A 14,901-nucleotide genomic window follows, 5' to 3' on the forward strand; every position below is an offset into this window, starting at 1 on the left:
TGGCAGCTATAGGATATAGTCGGCCGATCCCGGCCGTTCCGACTTATATACTGCGTGCAAAGGAAAGAAGGGTGTGTGCAAAGTTTCAATTCGATAGCTTTAAAACTGAGAGACTAGTTTGCGTAGAAACAGACAGACGGACAGACAGACGGACAGACGGACAGACGGACAGACGGACATGGCTATATCAACTCAGGAGGTGATCCTGATCAAGAATATATATACTTTATAGGGTCGGAGACGTCTCCTTCACTGCGTTGCACACTTTTGACCAAAATTATAATACCCTCTGCAAGGGTATAAAAACATTATTTTGCGTGAGCAAGATACTATGCACTATGTTTAATTTCTCTTATTAAGGCATATTAGAGCCAATTATTAACCTTTTCTTAACACTTATCTCAGTCTACTTTATTACATATCAAATATACCATCACATAAATACACCTTGTTTAAGAAACCCCCAAATTTCCACATCTGTATCGTTTACAAAACCCTTTTTTACACACTTTCCCCCCACTCTACCAACCTCACCTTAACCATATGCAATGAGTTTCCCAATCAAATTCATATTTCCCCACTTTAAAAATGATCCTTTGTAACAACGGCAGATGGTGCTGTATACATTTGATTATCTCCACCCATCACCCATCAATACATAATCAGTTTTAAGTTTGCCTTCCTGTCGCCGCTAAAACTGAATGCTGCTTACGACCCAATTCGCATTTATTGCAATTTATATAAAGACCTTAACACGCCCTTTCACCCTCAGTTATTCACCGCCCCTTTTTTATTCGTCGCCCCTTTATGTTTGTATGTATGTATGTGTGTATATAGACCCCACTTTTGTTACCCGAATATTTTCACTTTCCCGAAATTGTTTTCTTCTTCTGTGCCTTCACTCGTTTCGTCTGACGCGCAGATTTAATATTTCCGCACTATTGTTGGCTTGGGCAGGTGCTTCCCCCTCCCCTCCCCCCTTTTACCTACTCATCAGGTGGAAAAAGGGGAGTGGGGGGAGGGGGAGAGGGGTTGCCATGACGTTGTCATGAGGGCACTTGTCACATGTCGGTGCCACGCCTCTTTGGCCGAAAAGGCGACGCCCACGCAGACAATCGCTTTATGGAGGTGTTGGCCACCTCACCTCGACCACGCCCCCTCTCCCCATTACCACCCCCTCAGGCTACGCCCCTATCCCGTTGGTTCAATGATGCCTTTTGACGGCTTTTGACTTTTTGGCATCGTTGTTGTCGCCTGCTTTATATTTATATTGACGCTTATTTACGCACACACCACGAATACAGTTGTGGTCGATATTATAGTTGTGGCTTTTTTTTTCCGGCTCGTACTTCCATTTCAATTTAATAGTTAATTTCACATTTTTTTACACCCAAAACCACTGCATAATTTGATTGAAATTCCTATTTCAGTCTGGACAAGCATGACATTTATATAATATAAGATATAAATGCCGTTTGGGTAATTTTATTATTATATAGACGAGAATAGAAGCTTACTTCAGCAAAATAATAATATCCCCTGCAAGGGTACAAAAATATATCTCAAACAAATCCGTTTATAATCATTGGAAGAAATAAACAACCAAACGACAATATCATAATTTACTTGAAAGAAATAGCACTGAAACTGCATATATTAATCGGAATATTTATTTTCAAAAACCATTAGTGCATTAAGATGCGAAACCTAATGGGCTTAGATATTTTTTTAGCAACCTGTGCTGTGCCATTTTTTTGCCTCGGATTGTAGGCATTTTTTATCCTTGCTCCATTTATCTCTTTGGCACTCTCATATTTTTTCCCAAATTTTTTTTTGCACCGGCTTGTGGATTTTGATGTCTGGCCGAAACGCAACGAGCCTCACAATGGCCGACAAGCGACTGACAGCCGCAACCTGCCCCACCGCCCAACGCCCACCTCCCACTACCTACCACCCACCGCCCACTTGCAGCACCCATCACAGCCTCTCATTCATTCATTCAGTCAATCATGCAGCCATTCAATTTATCGTTGACTTAACTTTTTGATGGTTACAAAATGAAATTTATGGAAACTTTGGAGCGCCGCTCCTCTCACTTTTCACCAGTGAGTGATGGTGATGTGGAAATATTTTGGGTACACATATATGTAGGTACTTATTTGCTGGACCTTATATCAGGAAAAAAGGCCCTAATTATTGTTATTTTATGTAGAAATTTATATAGTGATACAAAGGTAACTTAAGTAAATAAACTAAATAGAGGTTATTACTTTAATTTGAAAAAACTCTGTATGGTACTATGATTTTTGGTTATGGGTGGTTATAGACTGTCCAAAGATTAGTACCTTTCCCATCTCTGCCAGCTCGTCCACCTTTTCCCGCACTCAAATAAACACCCAAACAGCCGAAACACCCAAACCCCAAACCCAAAGGCTTGACACTTGTGTTTGGGCATCCATCAGAAGTCGAGTCTGGACCGAAAAGCGAGTGTTATCTTTGCGGTCGCATCTATAATGGGTTTTGTCACGTTGCAGACGAGTCTGCACCCCTTTTCCCCCAGTCTTCACCCCTCCCTCCCCCCCTTTTCCCACTCGACCCTCTGCTGAGGCATGAAAACCCACGTCGACATCAATAAACTTGAAACAAAAAGGTGAAAGGGAAAGGGTGTTCAGTTCTGTTCTGTTCTGTTCTGTCCTCTGCATGGCATTTTCCAGCATGTGCTGGCATATTCGAAATACATTTGCCTGCTTAAGTCGATTTTAAAACTCGGTCCATTTTGGGTCAGCTCATCCTGTATTTAACTTCCGCCCCCCAATTATCCCCCCTGAAAAGTGCTTAATAACTTTGGCACCAAATGGTGGGCCACCCAGCGACAAGTGCATCAAATTGTCAGAAATTTCGCCCACTGTTGACTTTGACCGAACCCCCCTTCCCCCTCGGGCCAGAAACATAATTGTTAAAGTCCAGCAGCACCGGACTGCTCCGATATTGCGGTGGACTGGACACCACTGCTCCAGTCCTCCACTTGGATGGAGGACGCCCAATAAAAGCACATGCATGCAACAATAAATAAATTAGAACAAGGTGCGGTGCAAAAGGGACCAAGCCCATATTACATGTACACTGTGTGAAAATGAGACTGAAAAGCCTGGAATTTGAACATTATTTAAGGAGCACCGTGTATTGTTGGCAAATTAACCTTATTTGGTTTACATTTTGCTGTTGAGTTTGAATTGCATATGCATTTCAGGCTCTAGAATTTGAATTGTTTTGGATTGCAAAAACGAACTCAGTAATTATCATCTGATAGCAAAGCCCATTATCAAATACAAAATTGTAATTGGATATTAACAGATATTACTTCTGAATTTATTGAGTGCTCTTATTTCGCATTTAACCGTGTTTATACAATTTCATGAACATTTGAAATTTAATTCACTAAACTTAACATTTTGAACACTTTAATGTTTAAATTAAAATGGTAAATAATAAGGAAAGAATTTCGGATAGCCGCAGTATTTAACAAATACAAAATTGTAATGCTTACTAAGTGCATTGAGTGCCATGATTTGGCATTTAAAACTCTACAACATTTAGCACTTATTAATATTCAAATTAAAATGGTGTGTTTTTTGGAAAGAATACCTTAGATTTCAAGTATTTATGGCGGGAATTTCTGTGTCCTAAGCCCGACGTGTGGTATTTCGCTTCAGTGTTAAAGCTCTCGCTTAATAACGGGTTAGTCAGGTGGGTGGTATATTGTGGGTGGTGGGTGTCAAATGGTCCTTCAGAAAGAAGGTGTGGGGTGGTGGGGGGTATGAGGTGAAGGGGGCTGTGCAGATAGGGCTACCGTTTTGTTGTCTGCTTGGCAGTCAGATGCAATTTATTGATAATATGCGGAACACAGGAAGGACGCGAAGGACGCGAAGGGCAGGGAAGCGCAGGATACCCCTGAAAGTCAGCGCCAACTTTATGAGAATGCGACCTTTCTGCCATTATGTTGGTTATTTACACACACACTCTGTACACACCCCATACACACACTCCACACACACACTCCACACACACACACACACACACACACGGCCACAGATGTCGAGGCAGTGCGCCAAAAGCCAAAGCCAAAAGCAAAGGCAGCAGCACAAAATTTGTTGCACAAATTGTGGCAACAAATTTTAGCACAGACAATATTCAGTTGGTTCAGGAAAAGTCGACCGAAGGGAAGTGAATTTAGTGTGTTGGGTAAGAGGGGAGCGGAGGGGAGGGGGTTTGGTGAAAGGAGGGGGGGCGGAAGTAGACAAAAGAAGAAGCTGCCGAAAGTCAATTGCGGGAATCTCCTCACTTGACTTGACCAAAAGCCCGAACTTGTTGAACTTGTATGGCATCACAGTTCAATCGGTTAAGGTTTCAATTCGTGCTGAATTTCCAAACCAAAGTGCAGCTGAATAAATGCCATGAAATTCACAAAATAAAGCAGTAGTATTATTTAAAAAAAATCAAATCAAACTAAAGGCCAATAAAGCAATATGAAAGTTATTTACATAAAACCCTACACAAGCGAAAACTAATTTTACAGCAGGGTGAGTTTGATTCGATGTTTTTGATATAGTTTACACACTATTTATTCACTCAACACACAGGTTTCTGGTATTTTTTAAGTTGGAGAGTTTTAATTAAAATACACATTTTTTTTATTTTGAATATTGTTTAGCAGTTTGATGAGGTTTTCTCTTCACTTATTTAATATCAAGAAAGCTGGGTTATTTTATTTATTGTACTAGTCCAACAATTCATTTTCTTATGCCAAGATAATATAGGTAGGGAAAAATATAATCAAATTATAGTTTGGTTATAAACAATTAGCGCTTTAAAAATAAAACTGTTTTACTTGCTCTAAAAATAACATAACACAATAGAAAAATCTAGAGAAGAAAATGAAAAGCCACTGCCTGCAATAATATGTAGAAAACCTAAAGTAAAATAAAGGTTTTAAATGCTTAGTATAATTAATCAAATAATAATATATCAAATTTTATAATTTATAATTGACCAAATAAAACTAAAAAACTAACCTAATTTGTCCGTTTCTCCCTTGCAGGAATACAATTCAAAGACTGCCTCATGCCATGCCATCCACTATTACCACCAACCCAACAGCGGCAGCAGCTACAGTAGCCACAGCAGCCGTCGTCACCATCAGCATCAGCAGCTGACGTCATCAGCGTCCACGTCATCGTCCACATCATCACTGCAGCCGCCCCAGAATCGCTACTCCCTCACCCAGGATCGCATGAATCCCTTCGAGCTGGATGGCTGTGATCCTGGGGAGATGGGCAGTAAGGAGGAGGAGGAGGAGGAGGAGGAAGAGGAGGAACGGGAGGAGTATCGGGAGGAGGATCAGGAGGAGGAGGAGGAGGAGGATCCGGAGGAGCAGAGGAGTTACTACCAGAGGAGTCAGATGAATCGGAAACGCCACTACAAGTACGACGCCGTGGAGGAGTGCTGTCGTCCGATTTGCCAGGAACAGCACTACGGCTCCATAGCGGATATGTTGTAAGGGGGAGGGGGTTTTGGGGGAGGACGGTATATGGTATACGGATAAGATACGGAATCACTTTAAAGCGAAACGCAAGGTACCTACAACAAAGTAACTACAAAAGAAATGCATGAAATGGGAAAGAAAGTACGATGAAGTCGCTTGGAGGCGAGCAGAATTAGCACATATGAGAAATAGAAAGGATGAGATGAAGAATACCCCCCTGAAGAGGCAGAAACTGAACGATTAGAGCGATTGGCGATAGACGATAAGCGATACACGATAACCAATACCCGATTACCGATGAACGAATTGCGTATGTTGAATATATGTATATCGAAGTTTTTTTTCCTGGCGGCCGATGAACATTTTAAACGAATCGTTACTAAGCACAGAATTGATAAATATATATATTCAAAATATATGTATTATTAACCATCTGGCAGATCTGGCACCGCTATATAATTAACTGTATGTTAGGCATATGTCTATATGGAATATATGTAACCCGCACTCACCCCACGCAAACACACACAAAACACCCACACTTATATAAATATATAAGTATATATATATTTATACACATATATATATATACATATATTTATTCATGTACATACGAACTATGTTAAAGCGAATTTTTTTTATTGCATCCGACTAGAAATACGTGAGGGCGATAATTTTTTTTGTGGACGTACGTGGAGACTAGATCTAGAAGATTGCACCACCATGTTGTCTACGCGTAAAGCGAACATGATCATTAAACATATATAAATCTAAATATATACGATTTTTTTTATTATTTATAAACTAGCAATGCTTGTACATAGAGTAAAGATTGTGGATTATACCTATACGAATATTAATATTAATAAAAAAGAATATTTAATAAAACGTGTTTTTTTTTGGTAACTTAAGCTCTGAGTGTTAAACAAATTGTAAATAAATTTGGACACATAAACAATTTAATTGACGCACAAACAGCAGACGAAAGGGCTGAATCGAATACGAATGCCAAGGAAAAACAAAAGAAAATATTTGTCAATGCCTGTCAACTTTTTGCATTCAATTCGAGTTTCGCAACGAGCGCAAAAAGAAAAGCAAATCGATGGGAAAGCATTTATAACAAAAAACCCACAAAAGTAAATCTGTAATTTATGTGCATGTAGTTGAAATCGAAACAGTTGGCGAGTTGTTCTACTTACTTATTGAAAAATGTGTCTTAAGCAAATGCATATATAAGCCCATACATACTAATGTTAAATGGTAAATGTACACCTCCACACCTCCACACACCCCCACACACACACACACAGCAGGCACAGCTATAGAGAAACATTGTAAAGAATTTCATTTCCATTTCGAAAACTTTCCCCTAGCCAAACAAAAGCCCCTTTTCCCCGACTCAGCTTGAACAATGAGGGAAAAGAGCTGTTAAAATGCCAACTGCAGGACCTCGAGCCTCGGCCAGAAATAATTCCTCGAAACAAAGGACTGGGGATGTTGGATATGTTAGACGGATGTGGCGAAACCTCTAATTATATGGTCTTTTTGAAATGTTTTCTAAGAAAGGTGTCAGAAAGAAAGCTAAAATTTGTTTTACTTTGTTAACCGAAATAAACATGTTTTAGAGCTCAACTTTTTGGTACTTGTTTCTGAATTTTTAAAACTGTTTTAGTTGCTTAAATTTTTTGAAATCGAAAAGGTGTCTTAAATTAACTATTTATATTTGATTAATAATTTTACTTTATATGTGGATATATGCAAGTGATTAAAATGCACATAGATTTCATTTAGTCACACAAAGTTTTTAAATTTAATTAACCTAAAATGAAGTATTACAATGAGAAAATTGAGCTTACAAATATTTTGACCGTGATTTAACTAATTCATTTATTTTCAATTTAACAAACATTACAACATCCATATTCTGGCTGCGGTTTCGAGTCCTTTTCGTATATCTTCCAAGTCCTGTTTATTTTCTGTCCACAATTAGAGGCAAACGATGAAGAAGAAGAGGAGACGAAGCACTGTAGGGGAAATTCTAGAATCAAGTTGTAGCAACTATGGAAAATCAGATTGTCGAAAGTGGCGCCCACAAAGGGCGCACTTTCCACCACGCACACAATAAGCGAAACCAAACACACACTGACAGACATGCATATACATGAAATTACAATTTTAAATTCCCAAGCTGCACTTTGCAGACTTTTAAATGTCTACATAAATATTAAACGCGAAGTAACGCAGAAAGGCGCATTAGATATTGGATAAATCGTAAAATAAAGCAAAGTTTTAGCACCACAACCAAGTATATGTATAACGAATATGGGGATAAAGATCCCGATCGGATCCAGATCCAGATCCAGATCAAGATCACGAGTGCTGGCGTTCTTTGGGTCTCGCTAGATTTGCTTTGCTTCTGCCATCGCCCGATTTTGCTTTGCCGGTGAATTTTCCGTTCGAAACTTTGGTTTTGCCACAAAACAAAAAGCTTAAAATGTGATATTTTATAAAAACTAATGAAAACGTAACGAAAGAACGCAGCACATAACTATATAGACAACCGAACCGATACCAACAACAACGGGCATTTAACGAGAGGAGTTTACACCTTATTATGATTATTATTAATTATTATACTAATTTAAGCGAAACTGTAAGTAACGTTATGCATATTAATTATTACCAGAGGAACGTTTTAAGTCTAAAAGTGGAACTTGGCGAAAAAACTTGGCCTAGAAAAACGAGAAAAGCGCAAAAGAATTAAATAAAGATTTAATGCAAAACGAAAAACCCCCAAAAGAAACGAACTATTTTTCTTAACATCGCATCCACAATGTGGACATTGTGGAACTCGAACATGTTGCGTTTGTGGCATACTTAACATGTTGCAGGCTGCTTGGCCAACATGCTGCGACCGCAACTTGTTTGACCGAACACGGGCTGCATACTTTTGGGCTGCGGGAACTTGTTGATTTAAAATCCCAGCGCGGGTTGGCGTCTCATCTACAGCGGCGTTCTTGGTGAGGATCTTTGTTTAGCCACGATATATCCTTGGATGTACAGTAGAACCCGCTTATAGCGACTTTCAAGGGACCGACGATTTTACGTCGTTATAACCGGAAAAAGCACTAACCATATAAGTTTGTATCATATAAGTTTGCATGGGGACCAACCAAGCCATCGAGTTTTCGTCGCAGTAACCGGACGGATGCTATAAGCGGAGTCGTTATAACCGGATTCTACTGTATATCCTTTTTTTATATTTTTGCCTTAGACCGTTAATATCTAAATGCCACCAGACTGGATGGGCAATTTTAGGGGAACCCTGTTCAAAGGTCTCTTTTAAATATAAAAATCATGAAAAATGGCATTATAGAAATTGCGTTTGGTATGTGGTAATGGCATAAAACTTGTTCGTGTTATTTAATTAATTGTGAAAATCGAGCATGTTCAGTTAACTATAATTTAAAAACCAAACAATTGCGGCGACTTTAGTTCAATTTAAAAACCTTCTTTTTGGTATTTTAAAACGTACAATTGCAATTACAAATACTCGAATTTCATTTACTTTAAAAAGTTAACGTGTATTGAAATTTGAAAGCATAATTAAGCTAACTAATAAGTTCAATTATACAAATTCATTTGAGCTAAATATTTTTCTAAATTTGTAATCAACTTTCAATGCAACGCCTTTTGCGAATGGATTTTCCTTACCTTTCCTTTTGTTTTATTTTCTTTCTTTAAATGCAGCATGCTTATTAAATTAATTTCTTCAAATTTCTTAGAGGCTTTCTTGATTTAACAGAATTTTACGTTGTTCTTTCGTGCAACTGTTCATAGTTGAATAATCCAATTTAACAATTTTATAATCGATTCAATCAGTTGCAAAATTTTCACAGTTTTCACAAGAGCCGAATTATTGGCAATTTGTGCATCATCATTTGCTTACTGCATCTTTTGTTAGTTTCGCAATTATATTGTTTAAAATATTATGATTAAAAATGTGAACGCTTCAGTGCGCCGCTCAGTTCGCATTTTCCCAGTTTTGGTTTCAGTTTCCCAGTTTTCAGCTCTGGCCAAGACTTTTCTTCTTCGGCTGGGAAAGTCCTCTGGAGCGGAAAATCCGCTTGGCAATTGCCATGAGCCATGAGCCATGGGCCATGGGCCATGAGCCATGAGCCAGGAGCCAAGAGCCCGGCCATCCGTCCGAATGGCCATCTATATCCATCCAGTTGGTCGGAGGCGACTCGCTCGCAACAGCATTATGCAACAGCTTGCACTTGGCCACTATTCCTATTACGGCCCTGGTTTATTGTTATTATTATTGCCGCTTTTTGTGTGCCACTTCCAGCTGCAGGATGGGCACGGGTCCTGGGTTTCATCTGCCAAGTGGGCCAAAGCCCACTTCAATGCGCCTCCGACTTGGGCCACATTTAAAGAGCCTCGCGGTGGGTTTTCTTTTTCTTTTTCATTTTCATTTCATGCGATAGCCTTTGGTTTATGAGACACATCCCGATTGCAATTAGAATGACAGACAACATCCGATTATAATTAGAATGACAAATTTGTAATTATTTCTTCATATGAACATAGATACGTTTTAGCCAAGATATAAATTTTAATAATCTGCAGAGTTTTAATTCCTATGACATAAGAAATACAAAGAATATTGTACGAAAATATGTATAATATGATAAGCTACTAAAACTTAAGCTTCATAACTTCATAAACTTAACTTCATAACTCTTTAACTGCAATTTATTTTATGTTAGTTGTTTTTTAATTTGTATAATGCAATAGTTGGCATTGTATCAACTTATAACCAGAAAGATTTTTAAGCTAATTTAACTTTTTAATGACTGGAACATTTCAAGTGACTTGTTTGCTTTAGAACTTTTATAATCGGATACCTTGCACTTGGCTAACACATTATTTCTTTGTTATAGCTCACAAAATTACTTTGTTCTTTTGCCAGATAATAGAATCCGGATCACTTTCTCGAATAGAGCTGTTTATAAAGATCAGACTGTCCAAAATAACTGACAGGGTAATTAAAGCCGCGTTTGCTGGTCTAGATTTTCTTGCTGTTTTCCTGCCTTTTTATTCCCGTCGTGTTTCGCTTGGGTTTTGCGAGTCGGTTGTTCTGTATCTGTAAAGCAATTAATAATAATTGGCTCTAAAAACCCCTTTTTGGACTGGACGGTGGGCGTGGAGTTTGCGGGAGGATATGAGAGTAGGAGGATATGGAGATATGGAGATATGGGGATATGGATAGGAGGATAGGAGGATAGGAGGTGGCCAGAGCTCTTGGGGTTCAGGTTTCGGTCTGGGAACTGTGACGGCTATTTGCAAATATTTACAACATCCGCTGCCCGTTCTGCACAAACAAAACCGAACGAACACCAGCACAATTAAACACACACACACAGACACACACACACACACACTCAAACATGGGCGTGGGTTTATTTGCAAGTGGGAGCGAGAGGCACGCACTGGCCCCCTTTCACTCGCACATGTGACTTCTGTACGGAGCAAATAAAAGTTCTGAAATGCGATTATCTTGATGAATTGGAATTTGAATTTTAATTCTCTGCTTTCGGACAGATACACGGCGCAAAATTAACTGAATAAATTGAGCTCGTGATCATCATAATCTGCAATTTGTAAAATCATTTGAAATCATTTTTACAATTCCCTAGTATATACTATACATTTACTTGTTTAAATTAAGACGGAAATCACTAGGTCTTTAAATCACTTATATAGGTGTCTAAAAGTATGCAATAATATATTTTGACTCCGCAAGTCCGATCGATATATTACGAAAGGCAACGCTATTTTATTTACAGCATACTTTTAGACACCTCTGTAATTGATTTTCAGCCCCTAGAGATTTATGTTTTCTTTTTGCTTAGCCATAATTATTGTTTCGCTGTGTTTTTCTCAGTGCATATGCTCGGTGGATGCCACTATATATGCTGGATGTGCGTTGCGAGTGTTCAGTTGCAGACTCCTAGCCGAAGGCCATCCACTTATTTACCCCAAAAAAGTTCTCGCATTACCCGGCAAACAATTTGTTGTTGTTTGCGGGGTCCATTTCAGCTGGCGGACACGGACACGGACACGGACATGGGAATGGACATGGACATGGAGAATACCCCGCCTTTTCCCACAGTGTATTTGCCACACTCCATCAGCATCATCATCATTACGATCCTCCGCCGAGAATCATCATCATCAGAGTCGCATCAAGTGCCTCGTTGATTTTTTGTACCTGTTGTAATTGCATAACTGTCGAGGGCGAGTGTGTGTATTTTATATCTGTGTCCGTATCTTCGCCTGCACTTGTATCCGAACCTGTAACCTGTATGTGTATCTGAATCCGCCGGTTGCGCCGTATGCGTATCTGTATCTGTGTCACAGGCAATTCTCAAAAGCATAAAAGTAAAATTTGTCGCATGGCCCACGGAGACTGTGCCCCAGCGTCAGTTTTGTATTTCCCAGAGCAGCCGCAGGCCCAGACAACTCTCCCTGTCCCCCTTTCTCCCTTTCTCCTTGTCTCCACTTCTCCCCTTTCCCATTTCTTCCCTCCACTTTGGCGGGGGGGAGAGACGCACAGGTAATTGGCTTTGGTATCCCGTATCTCAGGCATGTGGATACATTTAGATACGCACACATGGGACAACGTCAGCTCAACCCAGGATAAATCAGTTCTGGTTATCGACCCTAGGATACTCTATACACAATTAGTGGCAGGGTAACTAATAATAATGCCCGAAATTGTACTCCCAACTAATAAAATGTAGTTAATAACTTATACACAATTTATCCCAACTAGAAAATTTATTTTCTTAATTAAATTGCATTTTTATTATTTACAAATAACAAATATACTTTATTTTATACTAGACAAATCTATTTAAATGTAGGTATTATTTCCTATAATAAAATTATCCATTATTTAAATATTGCTTTTTCAGTATTATTATGATTAATGGAAAATCTTTGTTTTTTCATTTCAGTTCCGAATATATTTAACATTTAACATTAAAACAATTAAAAGACATAACTTAAAAGATTAATGAAGTCAAATCCTAATTAGGCTAATATAAATCTTAAAACAAAACATTGTGCAGAAAGCCATAGTTTATAACTTTAAGCTTACAGCTCGTAAATAAATAAAATATTTAACATTTAAATGAACAAATAAAATATTACTTTTTATTTTCTCATTTTTTCTCTGAACTTTTACATCAAAAAGGTCATTATGTATATGTTACATTATAATAACTGAAGTCCCTAATTAACCTTTTTAACGGCAGATAAGCCATTTTAAATTTTCAATGGTTTTGAAAGGCTGCCCAACGCAAGTTTATATGGGGTGGAGGGGCAAGACCCTCGAGTGTCCGGGTCTCCAAAGAGAAGAAGGTACAGGGCATCCGAGGGTATCCACGTATCCACCTATCCACGTATCCACGTTTCTGGATGTGGAGCCGAATCTGGCGTTTGGGGCCAGGGACCGGCTCTCCTGGGAGTGCGTGAAGTGGCCGTGGGCACATTGGACACCCGGCCAGGAGCAAATCAGGAGCGGGCTGCTCGCAAATGAACTCCGGCGTTGACACGGCAGCCCACTTGGATGGAAGCCACACATACAAGGCCGAGTTATGCAGCAATTAGTGCAGCAGATGCTTTTGTGAAAACCCGAGAAGAATTCTCGGAATATTAACCAGGTGGAGTGGTCTTCGCACTACGACGTGAGCTGAATGCGCCTGTTCTGCGTTCCTTTTACAATGTTTCCTGTGCTGCCCCCCTTTGCAGTCAAATGAACTCAGAAAATTTCAATATGTGACATTGTGAACCAACTATTTTCCAAATATCTGCTAAAAAACTCAAGCCATTGTTTTCTTAAGGGGGGAGACGGCTTTAGAAGCTTCAAAAATTACATTTTTCCGATGACTTTTTTGGGAAGGAAAGGAATATTCAATTGAAATGAAACTTTCATGTTTTATTGTTATATAATTCAACAGTCTTCTCAAATTTTTTCAATACAATATATGTCATATTATGCCTGGTACAAGCATTTCGCCGAGGCGCCTCGAGTGTGCCTCGTGCGGCGGGAAAGATGCAATTTCCATCAGAGAAAAAAAAATGTTCTTTTTTCAATAGTATAGCTTCTAGCTAAACCAAAAAAAAAATTATACAAAAAGTGAGAAATTCTAAAATTTTTCCCAAACTAAAAAACAAATCTTGGATAGTTTGGGTAGACATTTATGCAAAAAAATTGAATTTTTTGAAGCCTCTAAAGGGAAAGCCTGCCCCCTTAAATTCCTTTTGAGAGAACTGCAATTTTAATGACCGCCAAAGTCATTTATGATGTAAGGACTGCAAAGGGATAGCCACTTTGCCAACAGTGAATCGAGTTGCTAATGAGCTGCGATGTCCTGGCGCCCACATTCGCCCAAAGTATTATATTTATGGTTCCCTCTTTTTTTTACAACACTCAACTGGCTGGGTGCTAATAGGATTTCCCTCTGTTTATGTAGATGCTAATTAGAGGGCGAAAACACATTTTTGCTGCCTTTTGGTTAATTGATGAAATGAAAATGAAGCGAGTGCGCGGGGCACAAACAACTTGGCCCAGAGCGTGCAAGCCGTAAAAAGAGGGCCAACTTATCGGACGGGCGACACTCCTGTGACCGGGTCGAAGCCCCACCCAAAGAAACCCCCCCTCCACCACCACCCACCAGCCCCACCGGTTGTGGCAAATGCAAATGAGCCTAAGAGTAGACAACGATGAGAAATATCGCTTTAAATGACAAAGAGGACAACGGGTGATGAGAAAAGCGCGCTGAGGGGCAGCGATAATAAACCACCAAATTAATTGCAACGCATAAAAAACTCTGCCCAATGGAAAAGAAATTAATTTGTTGCTTAAAACCGAGGAGCAGGCAAGTTTTGGATAACGATTTTGTATTTTTAGTAGTGACAAATTTAAATATATTATATATGATAGTAAGTGTACCACACTTGTGGAAGAAAGCCACTCAAATCTTTTACTTAAATGTATGCTAACTATATAATAGCATAACTGAGTTATAAATACAGAAGAATAAAGATGCATACATTTTCTGACTGCTCATTTGATTTCAAAGTGTCATACAAATTTGTAGTTAAATTCACTTTAAAACTACTCACTAAGTTCATACTGTATTTCCCTTCTTCTTACCTTAAATATTCCTATAAATTTATTTTATTCTTAGGCGCTACAATACCAGAATATTAAATGTTTTAATGGATTGTACATAACCATTTTAAAATTAAAATAAAAAATTTAACATTCCAACTTTGAATTAGGT

The 14,901-nt window shown here is 38.8% G+C and overlaps 1 protein-coding gene across 1 annotated transcript in view; it reads left to right on the forward strand.

The window, feature by feature from the left end:
- LOC108042975 (hornerin) overlaps positions 1-5,210 on the forward strand; it is a 96,324-nt gene extending 91,114 nt beyond the window's left edge. The window contains exon 7 of the mRNA XM_017121499.2: positions 5,099-5,210. The gene's annotated coding sequence lies outside the window, so the exon portion shown is untranslated. The remainder of the gene's footprint in view (positions 1-5,098) is intronic.
- Positions 5,211-14,901: the final 9,691 nt, after the last annotated feature.

The sequence above is a fragment of the Drosophila rhopaloa genome, unplaced genomic scaffold, assembly GCF_018152115.1.
Source record: "Drosophila rhopaloa isolate 14029-0021.01 unplaced genomic scaffold, ASM1815211v1 contig_3, whole genome shotgun sequence".
Taxonomy (NCBI): domain Eukaryota; kingdom Metazoa; phylum Arthropoda; class Insecta; order Diptera; family Drosophilidae; genus Drosophila; species Drosophila rhopaloa.